At 34.2% G+C, this 19,156-nt stretch overlaps 1 protein-coding gene across 3 annotated transcripts in view; it reads left to right on the top strand.

Moving 5' to 3' along the window:
- LOC142225414 (phospholipid-transporting ATPase VD) overlaps positions 1 to 19,156 on the top strand; it is a 171,004-nt gene that overhangs the window by 149,931 nt on the left and 1,917 nt on the right. The window lies entirely within an intron of this gene.

Below are 19,156 nucleotides of genomic sequence, written 5' to 3'. Positions count from 1 at the left end.
TGTGGACCAATTTTTGCATGGTTGTTAGAGACCATATACTAACACCATGTACCAAATTTCAGCCGGATCGGATGAAATTTGCTTCTCTTAGAGGCCTCGCAAGCTAAATCGGGGGATCGGTTTATATGGGGGCTATATATAATTTTGGACCGATGTGGACCAATTTTTGCATGGTTGTTAGAGACCATACACTGACACCATGTACCAAATTTCAGCCGGATCGGATGAAATTTGCTTCTCTTAGGGGCCTCGCAAACCAAATCGGGGGATCGGTTTATATGGGGGCTATATATAATTATGGACCGATGTGGACCAATTTTTGCATGGTTGTTAGAGACCATATACTAACACCATGTACCAAAATTCAGCCGGATCGGATGAAATTTGCTTCTCTTAGAGGCCTCGCAAGCCAAATTTTGGGGTCCGTTTATATGGGGGCTATACGTAAAAGTGGACCGATATGGCCCATTTGCAATACCATCCGACCTACAGCAATAACAACTACTTGTGCCAAGTTTCAAGTCGATAGCTTGTTTCGTTCGGAAGTTAGCGTGATTTCAACAGACGGACGGACGGACGGACATGCTCAGATCGACTCAGAATTTCACCACGACCCAGAATATTTATACTTTATGGGGTCTTAGAGCAATATTTCGATGTGTTACAAACGGAATGACAAAGTTAATATACCCCCCATCCTATGGTGGTGGGTATAAAAATATGGGAAGCGTTTAAATCTGAAGCAATTTTAAGGAAACTTCGAAAAAGTTTATTTATGATTTATCGCTCGATATATATGTATTAGAAGTTCAGGAAAATTAGAGTCATTTTTACAACTTTTCGACTAAGAAGTGGCGATTCTACAAGAAAAATGTTGGTATTTTGACCATTTTTGTCGAAATCAGAAAAACATATATATGGGAGCTATATCTAAATCTGAAGCGATGTCAACCAAATTTGGCACGCATAGCTACAATGCTAATTATACTCCCTGTGCAAAATTTCAACTAAATCGGAGCAAAAAATTGGCCTCTGTGGTCATTTGAGTGTAAATCGGGCGAAAGCTATATATGAGAGCTATATCTAAATCTGAACCGATTTCAACGCATAGCAACAATGCTAATTTTACACCCTGTTCAAAATTTCAACTAAATCGGAGCAAAAAATTGACCTCTATGGGCAAATGAGTGTAAATCGGGCGAAAGCTATATATGGGAGCTATATCTAAATCTGAACCGATTTGGCTGATATTTTGCAAGTTTTTCGAGACTCATAAAATATTCGGATGTACGGAATTTAAGGAAGATCGGTTGATATACACGCCAATTATGACCAGATCGGTGAAAAATATATATGGCAGCTGTATCTAAATCTGAACCGATCAATAGGGATCGTCTTTGAGCCGAAACAGGACCCTATACCAAATTTTAGGACAATCGGACTAAAACTGCGAGCTGTACTTTGCACACAAAAATACATCAACAGACAGACAGACGGACATCGCTAAATCGACTCAGAATTTAATTCTAAGACGATCGGTATACTAAACGATGGGTCTCAGACTTTTCCTTCTTGGCGTTACATACAAATGCACAAACTTATTATACCCTGTACCACAGTAGTGGTGAAGGGTATAAAAATCGTATATATATCAGCAGGTACTGCCTTGGGGAATAACTCCGCAATCATCCTGCCTGTCTCCAAGTATTCGATATTTATTTCGCCACTTCCAAGTTTTTCCCGCATAATTTTGATTCGGATATCGATGTGTTTTGTCCTCGAAGAGAACGATCCATTTCGTGCGATATGTAAAGCGCAAAACAATTTTATTGAAGTTCAAACATCCAGTAATTCATTCTGTAAACGTTGCTACCAGGTCGTATCTTGCATTGCAGCAACTATCGACATAAATTCGGCCTCAGTCGAAGACTGAGCCACAGTACGTTGCCTCGTTGCACATCATGATATTGCGGCACCTTGCATTGTGAATATATAGCCCGTGGTGGATCTCCTGCCAAGACAGCATCGCAAATTCCAAACAGACAATTGGCTTTAGTACAATATATCAGGCCTTTGTCAACAGTTCACTTAGATATCGCATAACACGCTTTCGGGTGTCCAGTGGCCCTTTCCTGGATTCGCATTGAATCTACACATAAACAATTTTTTTTCTTATTCAATCACGAAATTAATTTTTTAATTGAAATGTCTTCAATCACAGAAATCATAGTATCAATTAAAAAATTAATTGACAGTCACTTAAAAATTAATTGATCGAATTAAAAAATTAATTGATCCAATAAAAAATTAATTGACCCAATTAAAAACTTAATTGATACTGTTAATTTGTGTGATTGATTTTTGTTTCACTTAAAAAAATTGTTGAATCAATTAAATTTTTAATTGAATATTTTTTAAAACTCAATTAAGACTTTAATTGGAAAATTTTCGTGAAATTTTTTTCTGTGTACTTAACAAATTGCGATATAGCAGATAAATAAATAAATAGCAGATGTCGGGTCTTGTGTTGATTGTTTGAAATACATTTTTAATTAAAAATTAAGCAAAATGTTCATCACTTTTTTTAACTGACTTTAATTTAATTTTTTAATTAAAAATTTTAAAATTTTCAATCATTTACTTAATTAACTTAATGTTTCTATCTTGATTAAAAAGTTAATTGTATCAATTAATATATTAATAGAACAAAATTTCAACTTCAATTAACTTTTTAATTGGAAATATTTTGGTGATATTTTTTTCTGTGTATGGAACCTTATCCATTTCCTCCTTCTCTTCTTCTGTTGATGTACACATGTCGTCACCTAAATTGCAACAAACAAAAGACGATTACCTTTACGATGGTGATATATGCACTGGTCAATGTCGCTTTTTCGATACCAAATTCTAGAAGAACCTTGATCTGTGTGGCATTCCAAGCACGGCTGGATTATTTTAGTCCGTATACTTCTTTTTAACAAACACACTCATTACTCCCATCGTCGTAGGCTTCCGGTTGGGCCATAAAAATCTCTTCCGCCAGTTCTACATTTAGAAATGCAGTTACTGCACTATTCATCAACTTGAATATGGATTTTATACTTCACGGACAGGGTTATGAGAAATCGTATTGAAGAATATCTGACAACAGGGGCAAATGTCTCAGTGTAATCTATTCCTTCTATCTGCCTTTCTGCGGACATTGGATTTTATAACTTTCCTTTCGGCTGGAAGGTTCTTCAATTCCCTCCTCATCCATGGCCAAACGCCACTCATCGGCTTCTGGAGAGTCTAATGCTTCTTTCAAAGTATTCGGGTCATTGGATACAAATGTCAAGGCACAAAAGTTAGAATTAGACGAAGATTTTGCGGCAATTCGCTCAGATCGACGATAGTTATCTGTCTTGTTTTGTTCATAGCCCTGTTCAGCATCGTCAAACTGGACGTCATCACAACTATCATCACATTCCACCTTTAGGCTGTCGATTGAATCATTACGATTCAATCGACAGCCTAAAGGTGTAAGTACAACCTTACTTGTAGGCGTAAGGTTGTACTTGTATCATGTGGGCGTAAGAATGTAGTAGTATCTTGCACAGGATTTGTATCAACAAAATCGGATGGAATTTAATTGGTCTCAACTTCGGGAATCAGAGAATCATTAGTATTTTCTTCGATGTTATAACATACCTAGTCTTCTATAAATATGACATCACGACAGATCACTGTCTTCCTCTTTATACGATCGTACAAACGGCATGCAAGGGTTGCCTTGTCGAAAACGGTGACTTTTGCGACGTTTACGACGGTATAATACGTATGTCGTAAAAGTCATAATCCTAATATAGAAAACCTAATTTTGAATTAAAGGAATTGTGAATATTTTTTAATTTAATTTAGTTAGGCCTCCCGATAAAAGGAATGCAAAAAAAGCTTTATGTTGTATTTATTCAAAACTCTACTAGTTTTACATCTCTTATTCGCAACTTGAAACTATTCTTGGATTTTAATTAGTATGGAAATTGGCTCTAATAAGCCAAAAATTGATTTTATAAAATTTTCTCTAAACAGCATTTTACTTATGGAATACTTAAAAAGTTTTCCTTATTTCCCGTTTCTGCAGAAATTTGTGATAGGTTACTTCGGTTTCAAATCCTTCTTTTTGTCCTAACTCAAACATATTTTTTAATTTGGTGTTGTAACTACGTCATGTAACTAAAGTTCAATATTGGCTGCACTGATTCAATAAGAAAAAAAAAAAAACGTAAAAATATCATTATTTTTATTTCCTGTGTTCTCTTTGTGATAAAGGCCTTATTTGGTTGGCCAAAAAAATTAGTACATTATGCTTTTTTATATGAAAATGTTTAAATTTTGCAAAAAGATTGTTATAGTGTTTTTAGTGGCGATGGATTCAATGCAAATAATAATAAAAATTAGGTACTAGATAAACCGAAAAAGTCATTGTAGTAGAAAAGAAAAGACTGGTTTTAGCTCTAAGAATTGAGGGAAAAACTCTTTGAATGACCTCGAATCTTTTAAGAGATCGTTACTTTGTGTTCAAAAAGCTCTATAGAAAAGAAGTTCTGCGAAAATACGTGGAAAACCAAGAAAAACAGATAATCTTGTTGTCACTCTCCCAAAAAAAGACCTTTTCAAATCATCAAGACAAGTTTCTGCTGAAATAGGCAATGTGATATCTGCACGATCTATTTAGCAGCGATTAGTGCATGCCAAATTACCCGGCCGAACAGTCAGAAATGTTCCTATGCTACGGAAAAAAATTTGTAGGATGAGACTATGCTTCGCCAGAAAACATTATTGGACGGTAGCAACGGTAGGTGAGAGAAAATGACGCAATATCCTGTGGAGCGATGAAACTGAAAAAAAAAAAATATTCCGAAATGGTACACGCAAAAAAATAATTCTTTCCTCCCAAACGAAATTTTAGACAAACAAAGTTCGTTTCTCATTTGCTTTTCGCTGTAAGGAAGTGTATTTGGAAGAAAAGTATATACTTTTTGTGATAAACGTTTATTCTTTTCCAGGATGTAAAAACAATTTCATAAAGACTAACTCAAAAAATTTTTTTTTCTGGCTAATTGCATTTTCCCTCACATCTTTCTCACTTCCACGAAGATTTTTAGTTCTTAGCACCTTTTTCTGTAATACAAACAATGTAGAAGAAATTATACGATTTTATAAATTTTTAAAATTTTTTTACATTTTGCCTGGACGGAGAATCGAACCGCGGACCATGCACTTTGTAAGCCAACACACTAACCACTGAGCTATGTACCTGTTATGGTCATCAAGAGATAAATATCCATATAAGTTATATTTATATAGCATAGCTTGCGGCGCCCACGAACCGAATAAACAAAGTTTATTTAACAGAAACAAACATTTAGTTTGGCACCGTGGAGAAGTGGTTGCTACGTCTGACTCTCATGCCAAGGGTCGTGGGTTCGATCCCTGCTTCGACCAAAGTTTTTTTTTTTTTGTTTTTTTTTTTTACATACATTCTACATATGTTCGGAAGATTCCGAAAAAAATGTTCAACATTACATTGTACTATATTAAATTTTGAACTGTAAAATGTGTTTTATTAAAGACCAAAAGTCAGAAAAGAAGAGTGTTTGATATAAACGAAATGGACTCTGTTGTTGTTTCAAAAATAACTTTTTTTATTGAAAAAATAAAAACTTTGTAACAAACGAATTTTTTTGGTGATAAAAGTTTAAAATTTTCGAAGCAATTCAAAAAACTCTAACACAAGAAAAACGTTTTCGATACACGTTTTCCAAACGTTTTTTTTTTTCTTTGCGTGTAGTAGTCGTAATGTTCGTCGACCCCAAGGAAAAGAATTTCATATGCGCTTCACAAAAATGACGGTCAAGCATGGGAGCGGGAACATATTGGTATGGGACTGTTTTTTCTGGTATGGCCTAGGTCGAATTTATCGCATTACTTATAAAATTACCCTGTTCGAATATAGAAATATATTGGAGAACACAATGCTGCCGTACGCAGAAGAAAACATACCTCTAAGGTGGGTGTTTCAACAAGACAACGATCTTAAACTCACTTTTCGCTTTATTAAAAATTGGTTCCAAGACAATGACATAACCCTTCTATATTGGTCTACTTAGTCACCAGACCAGACCTTAAACCCATTGAAAACCTTTGTGGAGAGTTAAAACACAGAATTGGGAATGAAACATTTAAAAATAAACAACAACTTTGAAATTTTGTGCAGATTACATGGTATGATTGTGCAGGTTACATGGTATAAAAAACCAGTCGGAAGCTTGTAAGCAGTATGTCAAAGCGAGTATAAAATGTTATCAAAATAAAGTTGGATACACTGGTTATTGATAATGTAACAAAATTATGTTCAATTTAAACCAAAAAAATTCAAGTAGACCTGTATATTTCCCGATTTTGGAAAATGTACTTATTATTTTGTCCATTCATTTTTGAGTCTTACTTTGCCTTATTTGGATTTGCTTTTCATTTCACTTATCTTTTCCAGAAAATTATTTACTTTTAAGTAAATTGTATGTCATTAATCAATCCAAAGTAAAAAAGGGTAGAAACGGGACCGTTTTATAATTCATTCTTGATCCACGTTCCTTCCTGTTATTTTCCAAATTTAATCCTAGCATTAGTAACAAATCGAAACATGCTTAGACTAATTTGAACAGGCACCGGAGATGAATCCAAAAATTGTAAACTGTGCGATGGGCTTTCCAAAGGTACCTGTATGATCTTAGAGTATAAGTCTCCCCCTAGGGAGAGATGTACATTTCCAGCTAAGTAAAACATAGGATCTGCTAGTTGCACTCCAGGATATTAATCGACGATACGAATATCAACAGACTTCTTTGGCGTCAATATGGAATATTTCCGACGAACTTGGGCATAAGTCTCTACCGTGTTACTCATGCCATACCGTCCTCGCATCTGTATGTAGCACTTATATTCATTGTCGACTCGAATAGCTTTCTGGCCCATCCTTCGCTCCAACGACTAGTCTATAATCGTGGTATCTGCCCCAGGATCTATGATATCTCTTTCATAGATATACCGCTCCCCACAAACTATCTTCGCAACCGCGGTTGGTCGGAGCATTACAGTCTCTTTAATTATGTACATTGGCGACGGCTCTTCAATTTGCTGATCACGTACCCGATTCATAGTCTCTTAGTGATGCATTTTGACTACAATGAGATTCCGCAGTAGCACTGTCGTTTTTAATAACTAGAACAGTTGTTTGTCGATTCCTCGTGCTACTTGAGGATGACTTAGGTTTACTCGACGAAGAGAAACAGGACGAACGAGGTCCTTCTCTCGGGAATTATTGGACGAACTGGGTCCTTTCTCAGAGGAGCTATTGGACGAACTGGGTCCATTCTCCGAGGTCCTAACCTTTTGATACCGCTTTGCATGAGGTCCCGGCTTATGGAGCTAAGTATGACGCATATCACCGCATTTCTTGCAACGTCCCTCACTTTTACATGTACGCCACGTATGGTCGTGAGCCAAACAACCCCCACAATGCCTATATATGTTATTGATACGATTCTCATACGTAGAATTCTCATACGTGTAGTCCATAGCCAAAAATGTCTCACAAAACCGAAGTGGATGATCCTTCGGGCAAACCCGACACACAATCTTTTGCTTGTCCTTGCGATTCTCGAGATTATATCTCTTTGCCTTGACCATAATTCTAAGTAAAAATAAATAAAAAACGAAGAAAACAACAAATAAAAACGTGCGCATGAGTAACCTTTATCTATATAGACGCAAACAAACTAATCTGTAGGAAGAATAACGAACGAGGCCAGCAGTTAAGCCTAACTTTAAATATTCCTCTTTCCACCGCACACACAAACTGTGATTAATGACTTTAATTCTTTGCCACCGATTGAGAACAGAAATTGGCGCCTCGCCGATTTGCGGTTCAGTGGGAGCTAACAGCGGTCCTCCGATTAAAAAATTACCTGGCGTAAGCGCATCAATAGAGGAAATGTCTTCCGATAAAGGACAAAGAAGTCTAGAGTTTAAACAAGACTCAATGCGCGCCAAGAGTGTAGCGAACTCTTCAAATGTGTACTTCAGATTAAACGCAATTCTCCGGAAATGATGTTTAAATGATTTAACACCTGCTTCCCACAGGCCTCCCATGTGGGGTGTACCCGCAGGATTGAAATGCCATTATTCACATATGACTGGACTATCTCTGCACTAACATTGCGTACAAAGTTACGAAATTCCGCTTTCAACGTGCGGGAGGCTCCTACAAAGTTTGTTACATTGTCGGAAAAGATATCGCTTGGGCATCCACGGCGGGAGACAAATCTCGAAAATGCAGATAAAAACGTAGCTGTTGATAAATCACTCACCGCCTGCATAGTTCTTGATCAAAAGGGCCGGCAAAATCAACCCCCGTCCGAAGAAATGGACGGTCAATAAGAGTCCTAGACACTGGCAAAGCCGACATAATTTGTTCCCTGGATAGTTTTGTACAAATGGCGAAGGTTCGGCAATGACCAATAACCGACTTTATTAGGTTTTTCGACCTTGGGATCCAGAATTCCGACCTGAGGACCCGCAACATCAAATGATTGCCCCATGTACCATGATATAATGAATAAAACCCACTCGAAGTTGCGACAACTTGCAATTGTAAGGCAAAATGACAGGATGTCTTTCGTTAAACGACAGACATTGAGCATTGGTTTCCTCTTAACTACTTGTAACTCGCTAACAGAAACTTCTATTGGACCCTTCGAATGTGTTTCCCCCCTAAAGGTGGGTATTAAGTTCGAGTTTAGCCGCTAAAATCGTCATTTTTTCACGATTACTTTTCTTTAATAATCCACTTTAAGGAATACAAACTTTGTAAAAATTTGCGTTGGGCTTTTCCCCATCAAGTTATAATAAAATTTGCAACAAATATTTATAATTTTATGTCTTTTTCTTACTGATTTAGTTTTCACTTTATCGATTTTAGCGGCTAAACTCGAACTTAATACTCACTTTAAGCTTCGAAAATAATCGGTAGACATATGTCATGACCCTTAGAGCCCTCGCATACGAAGAAAATCGGACAAGGACATAATCAAAACTCTTCATGTAGGTAAAAAACATCTTTATACTACGACTCTCTTCTGTGTTATGGAACTGCCTTTCGGGCCTGTTACCCATTCCTCGCCCGTGTCCCGCAACCACGATGGTTCATGCCACCACAAATTATTACCCATCAATTCATGGGCTCGACAACCTTTACTAATAATGTCCGCTGGGTTATGTTCTGACCTGACATGTCCCCAACAATCCTCTCCGACTAAATCGATAATTTCGGAGACCCTGTTCGATATAAAAGTGATCCACGATGAAGTAGGCTTTTGAAGCCACGCCAGCACTATCGTTGAGTCACTCCAGCAATAAAACTTCGTACGGTTATTGTCCAAACTTAATTCAGTTCGTACATTTCCCATCAGTTCCGCTAACAGCAGCGCTCCACACAGTTCAAGCTCGGTAAAGATATAGTTTTTAATGGCGCTACTCTCGACTTGGCAAACAATAAATGCGTTATGATTTCTCCATTCCTCGACTTTATCCTAACATGTACACAGGCACCATAAACCTTTTCGGGGGCGTCCACAAATCCATGTATTTCAACTTTATAATTTGGGTCAAATCCAATCCAGCACCTCAATTCAACAGAATTCAAAATGTCATAATCGCCTACGAACTGCTTCCATTGGTTTTTACAAGGTGCATTCAAATAATCATCCCATCGAACAAGGATGCAATTACGGACAAAACTTCCCTTTTCGTAAAATCCTTCTTTTTTCGAATAGGATTTACCACAAAAATAAAACATAGCTTTTGGCATTCCAACTGATGCCCAAAGTTTTAGCCTTACTTTCATTCTCAATTGCTAAAAAATGTTCGTTTAGAAGGTGTTCAGCTGGCAAATCCTTTAGAATCCGGCCATCATTAGAGGTCAATTTCCTTATAGAAAAGCCAGCTGAAGATAACGCCGTTAAAAAATTGTCCAGATCTATCCATTTCGAAATAAAGTCGTCACTGGAAGCTTGGATGAACACAAAAACACAAATACGGGATCCCAACTCTCGATAGAAATCCCATATAATTTAATTTTGTGTGTTCGCCAGGATTCTTTTATTCTCATATCGATCCTTTAGGTTGCTCCATGCAACCTAAAAACCCTCATGTGTCAATTGTGACTTTTTAACAATTTCCAAAGCTTCCCCTTGCGTATTCTGGCGTAAATAGAACAACTTTTAAACAGGGGTTAGAGATTTACAATCAATATATACTGCCGTAAACATATCTCTACGGGACGGCTACGAGATATAATCCCCATGAAAGCTTTCTGTGGTGGAAGGAGGTAAGCTTAAACGATGGTCACCACTCCTAATACCTCCCGTAGGGTTGGCAGTGTGACTCCAAGAGTGCGCTGTTGATGCGAGACAGGACCTACACATGTGTACAGAAAAATAGGTGTAAGAATTTTTTTTAAACAAGCCCAGTCAGAAAAAACCATCGGAAAAGCGTTGTAAAAGCATTGTAAACGGTTGATACACGGTGGGAAAAAGCGTTGCTACAACCCCAAAATGATAACATCATTCTACGATCTATCGATCGTATTTAACAACGTTTTCAAAGCGTCATGAAAACAATATTTTATACGCTTTTTCGATTGTTTAACGAACGCTTTGACAACCCCAAAATGATAGCATCGTTATACGGTGTATCGATGGTTTTTACAACCAATAAAATTGAAATTGAAGTTTTTAATTTGACTATACATTTTCCATTCAAAAAACCAAAGGTGCACTAAAAAAGTGAACTCTCGAGCAGGGCTGTGGAGTCGAGCCAATTGTGCTCGACTCCGACTCCAGCATTTTTCATCAACTCGACTCCGACTCCGACTCCGGAGTCGACTCCGGGTAATATAACTAAATCTCATTCTAGTACCACTAATTTGTAGTTCTATTTAGGGGGTATATATGGGGTATATATATGGATCGATATAAAGTATCGTATTTATTTATGTGTGCAAGAAAGGTCTTAATTTCGCATTTATACCAATTAAACTTTTTATTTCAAATTTAGGGCAATGTTTAATAAATAAAATAATGATATAAATACCCATCATAATATGAGAAGATACCGACAGTATATGTATTTGTGGACGAAAATTATTATAAAGGGTTATATTCCCATATGCATGAATTTGAATCTGAATCGATTAAGACAAAATTGTATATACTTCTAGAAAATCTCTGTACCTAAAATTTAAATCTAACGTTATGGGACGTAACGCAAAGAAAGTCTAAAGTCGGGCGGGCCGATTGTAACATACTCTGCACAACTTTGTATTTAGATCTACATTTTTGATAAAATCTGAAATCAGACTTCTACAAAATCTCGTGCAATATTTGGGAAACATTCATAATTTTTTATATAGCAAAATTTGAGTCACTTTTACCAGTTTTCGACTTAGCAGTGAGTATCAGTAAGAAAAAAATTTGAGAAAATTTGCTATATAAATAAAATTTTGACAAATTGTTTTATAGAAATAAAATTTTGAAAAAAATATAAATAGAAATTTTGGAAAAATTTTTGTGTAGTAAATAAAAGTTTGCAAAATTTTCTATAGAAACAAAATTTGAACTAAATTCTCTATATAAATAAATGTTTGAGAAAATTTTCTATATAAATAAATTTTTACCAAATTTTCTATAAAAAAAAACTATAGTAAACAAATTTTGACAAAATTTTCTATAGAAATAAAATTTTGAAAAAAAATATCAATAGAAATTTTTGGAAAATTTTTTGTGTAGTAAATAAAATTTTGCAAAATTTTCTAAAGAAATAAAATGCTGCAAAATTTTCTATAGAAAGAAAATTTAGACTAAATTTTCTATAAAAATAAAATGTTGACTAAATTTTCTATCGACATAAAATGTTGTATAAATTTTGTATAAAAAAAATCTATAGTAACAAAATTTTGGCACAATTTTCTATAGAAAAAAAATTGAAAAAATTATTAATAGAAATTTTGGAAAATTTTTTGTGTAAATAAAATTTTGCACAATTTTCTATAGAAGCAAAATTTTGGCTAAATTTTCTATAGAAATAAATTTTTGACAAAATTTTCTACATAAAAATATTTCTACACCCACCACCATAGAATGGTGACAGGGGTATAATAAGTTTGTCGTGTCGAAGATGAGCTAGAACGGTCCAGGTTTTGATATAGCTCCCATATCAACCGATCGCCCGATTTGGGTTCTTGGGCTCATAAAAACCGTAGTTTTTATCCAATTTGCCAGAAATTGGAAACCTAGAGGTATTCTAGGGCTATAAGGAGGAGTGCTGAAAATGGTGATTATCGGACCATGTTTTAATATAGCTCCCATATAGACAGAACTCCCGATTTTATTTCTTGAGCTTCTAGAATCCGTAGTTTTTATCCAATTTGTCTGAAATTGGAAATCTGGAGGTATTCTAGGACCATTAAGAGGTGTGCCGAATATATTGTGTATCGGTCCAGTTTTTGATATAGTCCCCTTATAAACCGGCCCTCCGTTTTGGGGTCTATATTCTAGAACTACAATAGATGTGCTGAATACTGTACGTATCCTTCCATGTTTTTGGCGTAGCCCCATTAGTCCGATTAGACCAAAATAGACCAAAAAAATTATTGAAGTTGGTCCGATGGTCAGACCAAATGGAATTTTTCTGCAGAAATAACATTTGGACAAAAATTTCTATAGAAATAAAATTTTAACAAAATTTTCATAGAAATAAAATTTTAACAAATTTTTCATAGAAATAAAATTTTAACAAAATTTTGTATAGAAATAAGCTTCTTAAAAAATTTTGGGATACAATATTATGCAAAAATTTTGTACAAATTTTAAGAAAAAATAAAATTTTGCGATAACTTTCTATAGAAAAAGATTTCTGCTAAATGTGTAATAGAAATATAATTTTGGCTAAATTTTTTACAGAAATTAAATTTTGGCTAAATTTTCAATAGAATTAAACTTTGGCTACATTTTCTATAGAAATTAAATTTTGGCTAAATTGAAATTTTGGCTAAAATGAAATCTATTTTCTATAGAAATAAAATATGGATAAAATTTTCGATAGAAATAGAATGAGGTCAAAATTTTATATAGAAATAAAATTTTGAAAAAATTTTCTTTCGAAGAAAAATTTTAGAAAAATTGTAACTTTTAAATTATATTAATTTAAATTAGAAAACTGGTCCCCTGGTACGAATTTTGGAAAAATTTGGTCCAAAATAAAAATTCGTTGTTGCAACGCTGGTAAGGCCTCCATATAGACCGGTTTCAGATATTGAGGGTACAGAAGGTGCATTTACCATTAATGTAAATTTGCCAGATATTACTTCTCGTAATCATAAAACAGTTGGTGTACTATAGATTTTAGATTTCAAATCAAGGTATTTTTTCTTAATTTTCTTGCACATTTACAGGATATGTTTATGATTCCTTTAAACTCAAACAAAAATAGTTTTTATAAATCCGGAATCTGATAGGTAAAATCTTTGCATTTATTTTCGGGATGCGAACTGGTTAAACTGATCTGTCATCAAACCCCCATGGAATTTTCTAGGGAAATTAGTATATTTGATTCATGTTTATGATTCGGCCCGGACGAACTTACTGCTGTATATACTTATTTTATTTTTTATTTTCTATAGAAATAAATGTTGACTTAATTTTCTATAGAAAAAAATATTTCTATAGTAATAATATTTCGAATAATTTTTTTATAGAAATTAAATTTTGACAAAACATTCCATATAAATACAATAGTGACAAAATTTTCTATAAAAAACAGCTTTGACAATTTTTTCTGTCATATGTGTGTAGGTATATAGCCTTAAAATAAAATTAAAAACAATAAATTCGAATTATTGTTCGAATTATTTCAAATAAATTGATATGGGGATTAAAATGGATCGATCCAGCCCATTTGCTAGTCTAACATTCTAGGAAATATAAAATGATAGCCGTAATTGGAAGTTGATTTTCATTTCCAATCATGGTGTACATTGATCGAATGCATAACGCATTGGAAACTAATTTGCGTAAAAACTTTTTTAGTTACAAAAATGTGAAGTGTTTTAAAAAATTTGGTTTAGCCGGAGTCGGAGTCGAGCAAAATTTTTACGACTCCGACTCCAGCCAAATCTTCAGACTCCGACTCCAAGACTCCGATTCCACAGCCCTGCTCGAGGACACTAAAGTCACTTTAACTCTATTTTAGCTCATGAACTTATTGTGTTTTGTGTAAGTAAGGGAATTACATTAATAATTTTTTGCGTAGGTTGGTTAATGGACTAAAAAAGGGGAAAAGTTATTCACAAATGTCCGTATTTCAAACAAAATACTTAAGAATTTCTTAAAATTTGTACATTTTACCCCAAATGCGCCAAAAGAACATTCTTGCAATGTTGAACTCCATTTTTTTCCTTCAAAGAACGAAATTATCTTTAAAATGTGAAAGAAAATTATTTTGTCCAAAAAATTTTTTTGAATTAGTCGAACAATATCTGTGGACTTATGACAAAACCCCATAAGACGAGATAAAACAATTTTTCAAAAATTGTATGTTGTGTGTAGTTTTTGAAGGCGCATCTTACTTTGTTTACAGATACAATATATGCACTAGATCGGGAGATAAAAATGGTGTCTCGAATTTTTTAAGTTTAATTTTAGCAAAACAACATATCTCATATGTTGTAAAATAAAATCGAAATACTTGAATGATACTTTTGACAAAACAACATAAGTCCACATAAGGTTTGTGTAATTGACAATTTTTTTTTACAAAACAACCTATTTCGAGTCATGGTGTTTTGTCGAAAAAAAACAAATAAAAATAAACGCATATTTAACTTCAGTTGTGTTGTTTTTTAGTTAGAATATGATCAGGATTCAATGCGACAAAACACAAATAGATATGTTTTTGTTTTAAATAAAATATCATATGACAAAACAACATAAGTCGTCAATTCCTAATTTTCTCTAAAAATAAGCTATCGAAAAGATCTATCACATAAATATTAAACATTTTCCAGATCTTTTCTACAGAAGTTTTTGAGACCCCCTATAGGTGTATTTTCGCTCCCCTGTAAAATTGTGTTTTTAGACTTATTGGGTTTTATCATAAATCCACAGATATGCACTTATATTTGTGAAATCAGCGTTTAGTTTAGTTAAAACTTTATACAATTGCCTACATTTGTAAAATTAACCAAAATTGTTCTTCCTGATAGGTTCACTGTTTTTTAGTGTACACCTTCAATTTATATGAAAAATGAATATTATCCTATTCTAAATCAATTCATATCAACAGTAATACCTCCATTATTCGTAAAAAAAACCTTAAACATTGAAGGAAAATGCATTTTCAACGATAATTTTGTGGAAAATATACTTTTTAAAACCCGTCAATTAAAATTTGTTTATCAAGCGTTGTTTCAACGTTAGCTTCCAACGTTGTTACAACGCTCAATATTTATAACCATCAGGAATTTCTGACTGGGAGGCCATGGTTTTTCTATTTTATGTTTTTTATTGAATATTTCGGAATTATTTATAAAGTACACATATGTCGTGTGTTTAAAAATTAGTTTAGAATTTAGATAGGACTAAATAATAACTTAAAATAAATTAAATTAAAAAAAATCATCATAAAATCATCATTTTATGTAGGCAGTAAAATAGGTGTATTCATATACATAAAAAAAAACATGAAAATAATACAAGAATTTGTACTTTAATGTACAAATGAATGTATTGTTCGCAGAAATAAATTCCACATACAGACATCATGCGACGAGCAAACATAAACATTTCTTCCAGATTCCAGAAACGATTTTCGAGATTTCTAAAAATGTCACGTACGCTCAATTGTTTGTTGAATTCTCCAATCAATCAGTTTCACTTTGAAATCCTGCCACGAATTCAGTGTATTGTTCGCAGAAATAAATTTACACATCCAGTCCAGTGTTACCGTTGTGCGACTTTAGTCTCATTTTGCATCCTTTCTAACGTCATTCGACTTTTTTAAAATATGCAAAATGTGCAACTTTAGTCGCATGAGCGCTTCAATTTGAAACAATTTTTATAAATCGTGCGCCTTACGTGGGAGACACCATTGATCAATGACCTTCCTTGGTCATGGATTCTATCCCAGTTTCAACCAAACAGCAAAATGTGTTTCAGCGGTGGATACTGAGTGTTTCAAAGCTTATCTAAGTACTTCACCGCAATCTGAAACGCCGTTTGTACTCGGCTATAAAAATGGAGTTCATTTATCATTGAGCTAACCATAGAAGCACTCAATAAAAAAGAAATAAATCACGTATAATATCACAATGTACACCTAAAATTCGTTAGGTATCGTACACGGTGTTTTGGTTTGTTCAGTTGTTTTTTATTGCATACCATTTCAACCACTAGGTCCGTTCTAGTACCTAATAATTTTTGATAATCACAAATTGTTACTGGAAATCACAAATGATCACAATTTTTTACTGGAAATCGTTCGTTTACTCCAAAAAAAAGAGACCCAGAGGGAGAGATCAAAAGTGCCGTTTGAGAAATAGAGAAGTTGCAAGTTTTTGCTATGGATTTTTTGCCAGTAAAAACTTGCAAGAGTTCGTCATAAACAAATCATACGCGCAATATATTTCACAGAGTCAATTAGATGTGTAGTATAAAAAAAAAAATATTTTTATTATTTTAATTGATTTAAAAGCTTTAAATTGGGTGATGGTAAATTGGTACTGGATGGCGTTCGTGTACATTTCTGCTAATTTTAGCAAAGCGAAAAAATCCATTTTTACTCTCATGCAAGTTCACGCTTTACTCGATTATATGTTACAATAAGTTGGTAAAATATCTTTTATGTTAAACGGACTGTTTCTTTATTGTTTTTGTGTTGTTTTATAGAACATTTTTTGTGATAAAAAGACTTCACAAATGTAAGAGACTTCTTTATCATTATGCGACTTTTTTGTGCGACCTTGTTTTGAATATGCGACTTTTTCAAAATTTCCAACGGTAACACTCATCCAGACATCATGCGACGAGCAAACGTAAACATTTCTTCCATGTCACAGTCATGTTATCACGTAGCAAATTTCATGTTGACTCTTGTTGCCAAGGTACTTCCTCAGATAATTTCTTTCTGCATCTTTAGTATATGTAAACGATAGACAAGTTCACGTTCTAACTGCTCCATGTTATCTGAATCAGCTGTATTTTGAGCCCTCGGTCGTAATTGATAACGTAGTGTTAGTGCATACAACGCCATCACGTACGTTCGCAGAAGTGACACTATGCCCTTCATCGCTTTCGCCATTCGTACACTCAAAGTTGTCTTCACCAAAAGTTCATACCCTCACAATTTCTTCCAATAGTCTTTTAAGTCGGATATAACTTCCAGACTCCGGTATTTGCACCCCCTTTTTCTTTGGCAAGGCGCATCGCTAAATTATCTCTTGAACTTATCTTCTTCAGCATAAAATGCAATTTTCTTCTTCGATCTTATTTATTCTTCCTTCTTATACCTTATGTGTTTTTAGATTTCACCCCACCCTTGAGTTTTTAACTCCTTGATTTCTCAAATACGAAAGGCTTTATTATACCCTTCACCACTACTGTGGTACAGGGTATAATAAGTTTGTGCATTTGTATGTAACGCCAAGAAATAGTGGTCATATACCCATCTTTTAGTATACCGATCGGCTTAGAATTAAATTCTGAGTCGATTTAGTAAGTTTGTGCACAAAGTACAACTCGCAATTTAAGTCCGATCGTCCTCAAATTTGGCATAGGGCCGTTTCTTGGGACAGAGACAATCGCTATTGGTTTTGGAAAAAATCGGTTCAGGGTTAGATATATGAATCTTGAAAATCTTGCAAAATATCAGCCAAATCGGTTCAGATTTAGATATAGCTCCCATATATTTCTTTCGTCCGATTTAGACTCATAAGACCACAGAGGCCAAAGATTACTACCGATCTTCGTGAAATTTTGCACAGACGGTAGAATTGACATTCTACCAATGCTTGGTAAATTTGATTGAAATCGGTTCAAATTTAGATATAGCTCCCATATATATCTTTCGTCCGATTTGAACTTATATGGCCACAAAAGCCAGAGTTTTGCCGTGATTTGCTTCAAATTTTGCACAAGCGGTACTTTTAACGATACTATTGTATGTGCCAAATATGGTCAAAATCGATTCAGATTTAGATATAGCTCCCATATATATCTTTCGTCCGATTTGAACTTATAATGCCTCAAAATCCAGGGTTTTGCCGTGATTTGCTTCAAATTTCGCACAAGGAGTACATTTAGTAGTATCGGTAATTGTGCCAAATTTGGTTGAAATCGGTTCAGATTTAGATATGGCTCCCATATATATCTTCCGTCCGATTTGCACTCATATGACCAGGGGGTCAATGTTATACACCATTTACGTGAAATTTCGCATAGATAGCAGAATTATTATTCTAACTATACATGTCAAATTTAGTCAAAATCGGTTCAGATTATATATAGCTCCCATATATACGTACACCAGAGTTGTTACACATTTTACACCCATTTTCAATGGAAGTTTCCTCCAATTAACTGGATAGCATTAGCCGATTTAAATTTTAATTCTAGAGATTTTGTAGAAGTAAAAAAATTGTCTCCTTTATATAGCTTCCAGCAAATGTGAAGTAGTTGACAAATTTTGGCCTACATAGGGGTGAAGGGTATAATATAGTCAGCCCCGCCCGACTTTAGACTTTACTTACTTGTTTTTCTCATGTCTTACAATATGATCTTAACATATCTCTATCCTACATTACGGGAAGGCAAAAAATGATTTTAAATTATACTTGGCTACTAAATTTAATTAATACTTATAAGATTAAAATTATATTTTATTTGTCATAGTCTGTAAGGAATTTTGTTCTAAAGACTGAAATAAATAAATAATGTCGCAAAGCGTAAAACATTTTAAGTCTTATTCCCCATTATCATATTCTCTGACTTATAAAAAAAATTTA

Source organism: Haematobia irritans, chromosome 2, assembly GCF_050003625.1.
Source record: "Haematobia irritans isolate KBUSLIRL chromosome 2, ASM5000362v1, whole genome shotgun sequence".
In the NCBI taxonomy this organism is placed as follows: Eukaryota; Metazoa; Arthropoda; class Insecta; order Diptera; family Muscidae; genus Haematobia; species Haematobia irritans.
Note: the sequence above shows the minus strand (reverse complement) of the source record. Positions and strands in the feature narration are given on the sequence as shown.